Source organism: Cetorhinus maximus, chromosome 23 (genome assembly GCF_964194155.1).
Source record: "Cetorhinus maximus chromosome 23, sCetMax3.hap1.1, whole genome shotgun sequence".
Taxonomy (NCBI): domain Eukaryota; kingdom Metazoa; phylum Chordata; class Chondrichthyes; order Lamniformes; family Cetorhinidae; genus Cetorhinus; species Cetorhinus maximus.
The window spans coordinates 41,491,088-41,500,080 of record NC_135901.1 but is presented as its reverse complement, the minus strand read 5'-3'; the positions used below and the strand labels follow the sequence as shown (position 1 = coordinate 41,500,080).

The 8,993-nt window shown below is 44.1% G+C and overlaps 1 non-coding gene across 1 annotated transcript; it reads right to left on the bottom strand.

Moving 5' to 3' along the window:
- Positions 1–7,336: 7,336 nt before the first annotated feature.
- Positions 7,337–7,410, bottom strand: trnan-guu (transfer RNA asparagine (anticodon GUU)). Its single transcript has one exon. It is a non-coding gene; the product is annotated as a tRNA-Asn (tRNA).
- Between the last annotated feature and the right edge of the window lie 1,583 nt (positions 7,411–8,993).

Here is an 8,993-nt window from a genome sequence, read left to right as displayed (position 1 = left end):
GACCAACCTCCTCATTTTTCTCAGTCGACATACACAATCTAATCACCCTTTACCAACATTCTCGAACTCCCATTCGTCTGCAAGCATTCACAAAAGTTGCAGCTAGAAATGGAACAAAAGCGGAGCCAGGTTGGTGTCAGGCTTGCTTTCTGGGTGTTTGTCTCTCTTTGGAGTCAAATTCTTGCCATCTGTCACTCTTGGTGTATATGTCCATGTGTGTTCTTCTGTGTGTGTCAATGTGGTTCGGTTCCTCATTTTTATCATTCAAACCTTTTTCACGTTAATTGTGTAGTTTTAAATTAAGACGATACAGAGAACAAAAGGAGCTGTTTTAAAAGATACAGGAGGAGTTATCTTTCTTTTTTTTTGACTGGAGACTTTTCAGCTTCTTAGGGTCGGCGTGGTACAAAGTAGAGGATGATGGAAATTGTCACTGAACAACATTTAAACACACAGACACCGAGTCCTTGTGGTTGAGTGGTTAGGGCAATGGACGCATCGAGAGTATGAGTTTTTAAATACAAATAGACCAAACTGAAATCCCTCGGACATTAGGAGCTGTTTCTATTACTGTCAGTTGTCGCAAGGAACAGGAAAATAAAAGTTCAATCCCAAATGTTACAGGAACGGATAGGTTATAATCACCAGGAAAGCCTGAACAGCCTGAAGCTGTTTTCTCTAGAAAAGAGAAGGCTGAGAGATGACATGATAGAAATTGAATGTTTTATCTCCGTTTCGTCAAGGATTCGAGGTGAAATTTATTTCTTTGGTTTACATCTTTTGAATCCGCATCAAACAGAATCACAGAATCACAGAATCACACAGTGCAGAAGAGGCCCTTCGGCCCATCAAGTCTGCACCGACACGTGAGAAACACCTGACATACCTACCTAATCCCATTTATCAGCACTTGGCCCTAGCCTTGAATGTTATGACGTGCCAAGTGCTCATCCAGGTACTTTTTTAAAGGATGTGAGGCAGCCCGCCTCCACCACCCTCCCAGGCAGCGCATTCCAGACCTTCACCACCCTCTGGGTAAAAAAAAGTTTTTCCTCACATCCCCCCTAAACCTCCTGCCCCTCACCTTGAAATTATGTCCCCTTGTGACTGATCTTTCAACGAAGGCGAACAGCTGCTCCATTTCCACCCTGTCCTTGCCCCTCATAATCTTGTCCACCTCGATCAGGTCGCCCCTCAGTCTTCTCTGCTCCAACGAAAACAACACAAGTCTATCCAACCTCCCTTCATAACTTAAATGTTTCATCCCAGGCAACATCCTGGTGAATTAAATGTTTAGATATATTGAAAGAAAGATTCTACATTGAGATGGAATTCTTAAAATCGGATTTTGTCATCTGCTGAATCAGCATTTGTATCAAACTCTCTGTCATTAGATTACAACAGTGACTGCACTTGAGAAGGATTTCATTGGCTCTAAAGCGCCTCCCGTTGTCCTGAGTTGGTGAAAGTCTCTGTTCAAATGTAAGTCCTTCTTTCTCTTCTTTCTTTCCGTCTGTCAATCCAAGTTAACAATCATATGGAATAATAAAATGTATCTGTCCCTTTCAGTGTCTACCCTGCTCTCTGTCTCTATCTTCTCTCTTTGTCCCTGTACATCTGCCTCGCTCTCTTTCACTCTTTCAGTCTCTGCTTGTGCCTCAATCTCTGTTCACTTTTGTGCTCTTTGTTCCCTCCATTCACTCGCTTTCTGTGTGCAACCAAGGCTCACTGGATTGTTCGTGAGATGAGGCGGTTGTCCTAGGAGGAGAGATTAAGTGAGATGAGTATGTTTTCACTGGAGTTTAGAATAATGAGAGGTGATCTCATTGAAAAGTCTGACATTCTGAGCCAGCTTGACAGTGAACATGCTGAGAGGCTGTTTTCCCCTGGCTGGAGCGTAGAGAACTGGGCTCACATTCTCCAGATAATGTGTCAGCCGTTTAGGACTGAGGTGAGGAGACATTTCTTCACTCAAAGGTTTGTGAATCTTTGGAATTCTGTAGCCCAGTGGTCTGTGGGTCCTCAGTCGCTGAGTATATTGAAGGCTGAGATGTTTAGATTTTTGGTCTTTAAGGGAATGAAGGGGCATCGGGATTGGGTGGGCAACTGGTGTTGAGGTTGAGGGCCTTCCATGACTTTATGAACTGGATGAGGAGGCTCGAGGGGGCGTAAAATTCCTGTTCCTTTTTTGATCATTTCAATGTTATATCTCAGTGGAAATACCATCAAGACGACGGGAAACAGCCACTTGAGCGTGGTAGCCTGGCCAAACGGCCTCAAGTGCTGGATTCAGGTTCCAGTCTCTGTGGAACCGCTGCCAAAGTTATAGGTGGTTCACCTGTGGGTCATTTTGAATGCTCTGTTCCTACGAAAAGGTTCCTTCTCAAAGTGAATGCAGGCATTTATTGGGTTTCACTTTAACCGGAAGAAGGAGGAGAAGCAATACAATTATTAATTGCTTGTGTGAGAATGCACGGTAGTGGAAGTAGCTGAGTTGCTCTTCCGGAGAGCCGGCACGGACACAATGGGCCGAATGCCCTCCTTCTCTGTTGCAGCCATCTATGCTCAGATACCAACAATATTAACCTATCCATAGGACCAGTCATCGTAGCTGAGTGGAAAAGGCGATGGAGTCCAAATCCATTGGGGTTTCCCGCTTCCCATTATTCCTGGTTTTAACTCTGTGTCTACAGAGTTAATTATCGGTTACAGTGAATCAAATCCATCCAGAAACTCGGGAACTATTTCCGTTAATTGCTGAAAGCATTCACGAAATTTCAGTCGGAAATGGAACAAAAACAGAGCCAGGCTGATGCCAGTCTTGCTTTCTGGGTGTTTGTCTCTCCTTAGAGACAAGCCCTTGCCCTCTTTCACTCTCGGTGCATATGTCTGTGTGTGTTCCTCTCTGTGTGTCAATATGGTTCAGTTCCCCGGGAGGTTGAAAACATTTTTCCCATCACAAACTTTATTCACAGTAGTTGTGCAGTTTCATATCAAAATGTTACAGAGAAAAATATCAGGATGGAAGATGCAAGAAGGGTTTGCAATGTTTGGAAGGAGGTGCAGCTCAGAAGTAGAGGATTCAGCGAGGAGCTTTCTTCTCATTTAACACGAGATTTGGAACTAGATCTGGGAGATATTTGTATCGGTGTAAACAGTAAAATCTCGCCTATAAACCTACATGATTCTGAGGAGACTTGACAGGTTAATGTAAAGAAGACGTTTCCACTAGTGGGGAATCTTGATTCAATAGACTCATTTTTGGGATGAAGGGACTGACTTATTAAGAACGGCGGAATAGGTTAAGCCTTTATTCATTAGAGTTTATAAGAATGAGGTGTGACCTTATTGAAACGGACAAGATTCTGAGGAAGCTTGACAGGGCAGATGTAGAGAAGATGTTTCCACTAGTGGGGAATCTCAAACTTGGGGACATGGTTACAGAATAAGGTGGGATTCATTTAAAACTGAGATGCGAAGGAATTCCCTCTCTCAGGGGGTAGTAAATGTCTGGAATTCTCTACCCCAGAGAGTTGTGGAGTCTAGATCACTGAAAATATTTGAAGAGGAGGTAGATAGATTTTTGAAATATCGGGGAGTTGGGGGCTATGAGGAGCTGGCAGGAAAGAGGAGTTGAGGCCTGGGGCAGATCATCCATGATCTTATTGAATGGCGGGGCAGGCCTGAGGGGCCGAATGATTGACTCCAACTGCTCCTACTTCTTATGTTCTTATGTTCGTTTGAAACGTATCTCTGGTGAAACGGGTCGGAAATAAAAAATTCACAGGAGCCGCAGTGATGAGGTTGGTGGGTTTTGGAAATTGACAGTTACACATGAGCAGCTTGTGGGGATATTTCACCTCACTGTCAATTTCATGTTCCAGCTCACAGAAACCGTTGTTGTCATTGACTGAAGAATTCGTTCCATCTAATGGAAACATGGATAAAAGCAGCGTCCATAAACCAAACCGAAAACAGGTTGATAATTCCCCTGGTATTCTAGTGGTCAGGATTCGGCACTTTCACCGCCGCGGCCCGGGTTCGGTTCCCGGTCAGGGAATGCAGATTTTTGATCTTGCTAAAATGAGTATTAATTACTTATTGATTGAAAACATTTAGCAGCTCCACCAGAATCAGTGGGGTGACAGTTGAAGTTTCGCCTCAAGAACTGGAAATGTCACATTTGGAACAGGTCGGGAGCAAGGATAAAGGCGGAGTGAGGGAATGAAAGGAGGACAAGACAAGGGCTGGGTGCAAAGCACTGACTATAGAAATGTTGGTGCGATAAAAATATGGGTGGGAGAAGGATAAATTGTGCTGCCTACTGTTTGCACTGACAAAAATATCACTCCTGCTGGATCAAACAATCACAACTGTTTTTTAAAAGCAGCACATCAGCTCATCGAGGCCGAATGGCAGCTTTCTATACTGTAACTTTCTATAATTTTATGTTCCCTCACAGCACGGGTGCTTCTTTCACAGTCATTCTGTCATTTTGTAACCCACTCTAGCGAGATGCACTTTCCTACCTTGTATTCAGCTCTTTTGAAATCAAAACACGGGGCAAATTCAGCGAGTTTCCTTCTCATTTCTAGAACGAGATTTGTCACGAGACTAATTGAGCGACACATTAATGGTGCCAATCCTTCCCTGGAGCTCACCGCGTCCAAAGAGCACTGTTATCATCATCCTGTTTTGTACCTTCTTGCAGCACAACTGCTGAACAATATAAGTTTATCACAGCTCTGCTTTCTTCACACTGAAATCCAGTGTGAAAATATTCAAAGTTGAACAACGTACACAAGACTGGAAGGAGAGAGTGACTGTGGGTAATCGGCACTGTGTACATTCCTGTAATCGGTATCTGGGAGAATCAGGAAGATCCTGATGTTTCTTTACCCTGTTATCTGTAAACCGATCACGTTGTGTTTTACGTTCGCACTAATTGACTGGGTTTGGTCAAACAGCTCCTGGAAGGGCGGAGAGAGCTGGAGGTGAGACAGAAAGTGATGTGACATGAAAGTGCTTTGAATCCAGTGGTGAATATCCATCATGTGCAAGTTTCACAGGAACCGCAGCGATGAGGTTGGTGATTATTTGTTTGAAAGAAGCTGCATCTAACGTGCGGCGAACCCACGACCCTGAGACTAAGAGCCTTATGATCTACCAGTTGAACGAGCCAGGCACACAAAACATATGTATCCCATATCCCAACATACATGGAGGCAACTGTTGCTTTCCACCTGATACCTCAGCTTGTTCTGAATTTCAAAGTGTAGAAGATAATCGACCTACAAACCCCCAAGGTTGCAATGCATTCCTCTCAATCATCAATAACATCATTCACATCTTCCACTTCTCAGCTGCACCTCCTTCCAAACATTGCAACCTCCTCTTGTCTCTTTCACCCTGACATTTTTCTCTGGAATATTTTAATCTGAAGCTGTACAACTAATGTGAATAAAGTTTTTCACGGTAAACATGTGTTCAACCCCTCGGGGAACTGAACCACATTGACACACACAGAGCAACACACACAGACATATACACCGAGAGTGACAGGGAGCAAGGGTTTGTCTCTAAGGAGAGACAAACGCCCAGAAAGCTAGCATGACACCAAATTTTGCTCCTTTTCCACTGCAGGTTTCGGGAATGAACAGAAGTAGGAAAACGTCCGCGTGTTTGCATGAATTTTATTCCATTTAACCGATAATTAACTCTGTAGACGCAGAGTTAAAACCAGGAATAATGAGAAGTGGGAAACCCCAATGGATTTGGACTCCATCACCTTAACCACTCGGCCACGACGAATGGCCCCATGCACAGGTTAGTGTCGTTGGTATGAAATTAGAGACGGCTACAGCAGAGGAGGAGGACATTCGGCCCATCGTGTCCACGCCAGTTTATGGAAGAGGGATTCTGCTAAATTAACAACCCCGCATTTTCTCCACAGCCATTTAAATTTATATTATCTCTCCTCGTTGTTCATGTTAAAGTGAAGCGCTGCCCACACCTGCTTTAACTGTGAGCTGGCACCTTTTCGACCAACAGGGCAATTTTAGCAGCAGTGGGATTAGGAACCCGTGAGACCTCCAACCACCTACAACCGCACAGTTGCGCTACCGAGCTCAGGATACGAGTGCCCATCGCCTTGTCCGGTATTGTTACGGAAATAGAACAGAAGCAAAGCAGAAGCAAAAGGTCATAAGGCCCCACAAGCCTCCTCCGTCACTTAGTAAGATCATGGCGGATCCTCAGCCCCAACACCCGATCCCGAGAGTATTTCATTCACTTAGAGCTCAAAAATCAGGAGAATTTTTGGATGTTTTTTCTTCCATTGATCCGAGAGTTCTGTGGACACCTGGTTGAAATCAGCAATAATAAGAAGCACAGTCGGTAAGATTGGAAATTTCCTGGGGAAACACCAGTGGATTTTGAAAACATCAGTTTCACCACTGGGACACGATGATTGACCAAGGGCCCACTGTTTTCCACTCAATCATCAATAACAACATTCACAGCTTCTGCTTCTCAGCTGCACCTCCTTCCAAACATTGGGATCCATTTTCCTCCGGATCTGTTTCTGGATTTAATGTTTACCTGCTTTGTGTCCTCATTTTGCAATCAGATTCGCTTCAATATCCAACGGAAATCGAATTGCAAATCTGACGGACAATCACTGGAAAACAAGTCACTGGGTAATGCAAATCCCATGGTGCTCATTTTCAGATTCACAACAGTCAGCTTTTCAACAAAATGAAGGAATTTGACAGAGAAAAGATTTAGAAAGTTGGTGTGTCTATTATTTGTGACTCACTCACTCGGGTATTCTGTAAATGATGCTTCGAGGTTTTGTGACCGGGATATCATATACCTGCGTTTTCCTGAGCCTGTGCTCGGTGTATTGGGAGGTTTGGCCCGGGTTGGAGTATCTTGTGTTCCAGGGATGGGCAGTATCCCGCTGATTTAAGCTGCAGTCGCCGCTTTCTGCTGGCAGCGGGTGATTGGAGAGTGCAGGGCATGAATATTGCTGCTTTTCTTCTTTTCCCTGTCTCACTCACGGTGGAGCTGAGGAAGAAAGAACAATTGATGGGTTTGTTTGAATCCAATAACTTCATAAATTTCCATTGTGTTGGATATCAGTGCATGGGAGGTCTAAATGTTTTCTCATTATATTTGAAATGAATATTCGAAAAAAAGCCGCTTACCTGGGAGCTCCCTGGATAACAGTGGAGCCGGCAACATTTCCGGGGTCTTGACATTCAGCTCAAGTAGCCAATGACAACCGGGAACTGAGTGACAATGAATGCTGATAGGGGAAAAAAAAGGGAAGCTTCGTCCCTGGGTGGTCTCGAACCACCAACCTTTCGGTTAACAGCCGAACGCGCTAACCAATTGCGCCACAGAGACCGACTCAGCCTCAAAACAGGGTGTCATCGAGTTAAAGTTTCAGATTGCTGCTACAGGAATGACAATTGTTCTCTATCAGTTTTACTCTTCCAAAATAAAGGTTGGGACATTCACTGTGGATACATGGAAACAGTCTGATCCCACCCACTGCAGACACATCCATGTCACCGGGAACCAGCTCTCCTGCAACCGGTGCCGTCTCCCTTCGAGCTTTTCGCTGTCTTGTCTGTTACCAAGTATTCTGATTGTCCTGAAGCCGAAATTAGGTTTGAATTCCTGATGTGCAGTAACGAGAATCCTTTCAATGTCTCAGATCAGTTAATTTCACTGATAACATAGTCAATGTTCCAACGTCTTAAAGAAGGGAAAGGTACCTTGACTGTCTCTGGTCAGTCGGACAGTTCACTCTTCATTCTCCTCTGATTCCGGTTCCCAAAGAATATCTGAAGATTCACAGAGCTGGAGACTGAGTTTTCTATTTTGGTTCCTTCTCCATTTTCCCACCTGCCAACTGACAATATATTCCAAAATATCTCTCAATCCTCCGCCTTGCATCATGTCTAGGGATGAGTAAATTAAGTTAATGGAGATTTTATGGAGACCGAGATTGTCCTCCGTGGAGCAAAGAGGGTTAAACGGAGATTTCACGGAGCTGTTCAAAATGACGGTGGTGGGGGCAACGGGGACGAGGCGGTTTGATGGAGCAGATAGGGAGGGACTGTTTCCACTGACGGGGGTCAGTAACCAGTGGACTGGGAGTTAAGATAATTAAAGAAGGACAGACTTGCATTTTAATAGCGCTATTCCCGACCAGTGGATTTCTCAAACCACTTTCCCGCCAATTAAGTACTTTGTGAAATAAAAACAGACAATGTTGGAAAAACTCAGTAGGTTTCTCTCTCAAAAGATGCTGTCAGGCCTGCTGAGTTTTTCCTGTATTTTCTGTTTTCCTTTCCAGATTTCCGTAGTTTTGCTTTAATTGAAGTGCAGTCATTGTTGTAATGCAGGGAACACGGCAGCCAATCACCGCTCAGGAAACAGTCAAAACCAGGCACGTCACAATGAGCGGACCATGTGTTCTTGGTTGAAGGATAAACACTGACCAGGTCACGTGGCTTCAACGTGAACCCACAAATTCTGATTATGGCTCTGCCCAGTTTTAAACCGGAGAACGTTTCATGTGCTAGGCAAGCATGAAAATCACTGCACCACAGAAACAGGAAACAGCACAAAGGCTCAATGGGCTTCATAAAATGTTAAGCGGTGACGTCATGCAGCAGCACATTGAGTCTTTGTTTTGAAGAAATGGAATTTGGCTGTTCTCATTAGGAATGCTGGAGACAGACTGATCAACAATGTCATCATCAAATGGCACAGCGCAGTAAGAGGTCTTTCGGACAATCAATCTATGTCAGTTTTGTTCAACAAGCTTTCTTGTTAATCTCAATTGATTTGTCTCTTTCCATAACCCTGATCTTTTTCTCCCTTTCAAGTCATTGTCCAATTTCCTTTTGAAAACTCTGCATTAAGAAAAAACAATATTGAAAGAGGTGCAGGGCCTTCTGCTCTGTCCATGCACAATG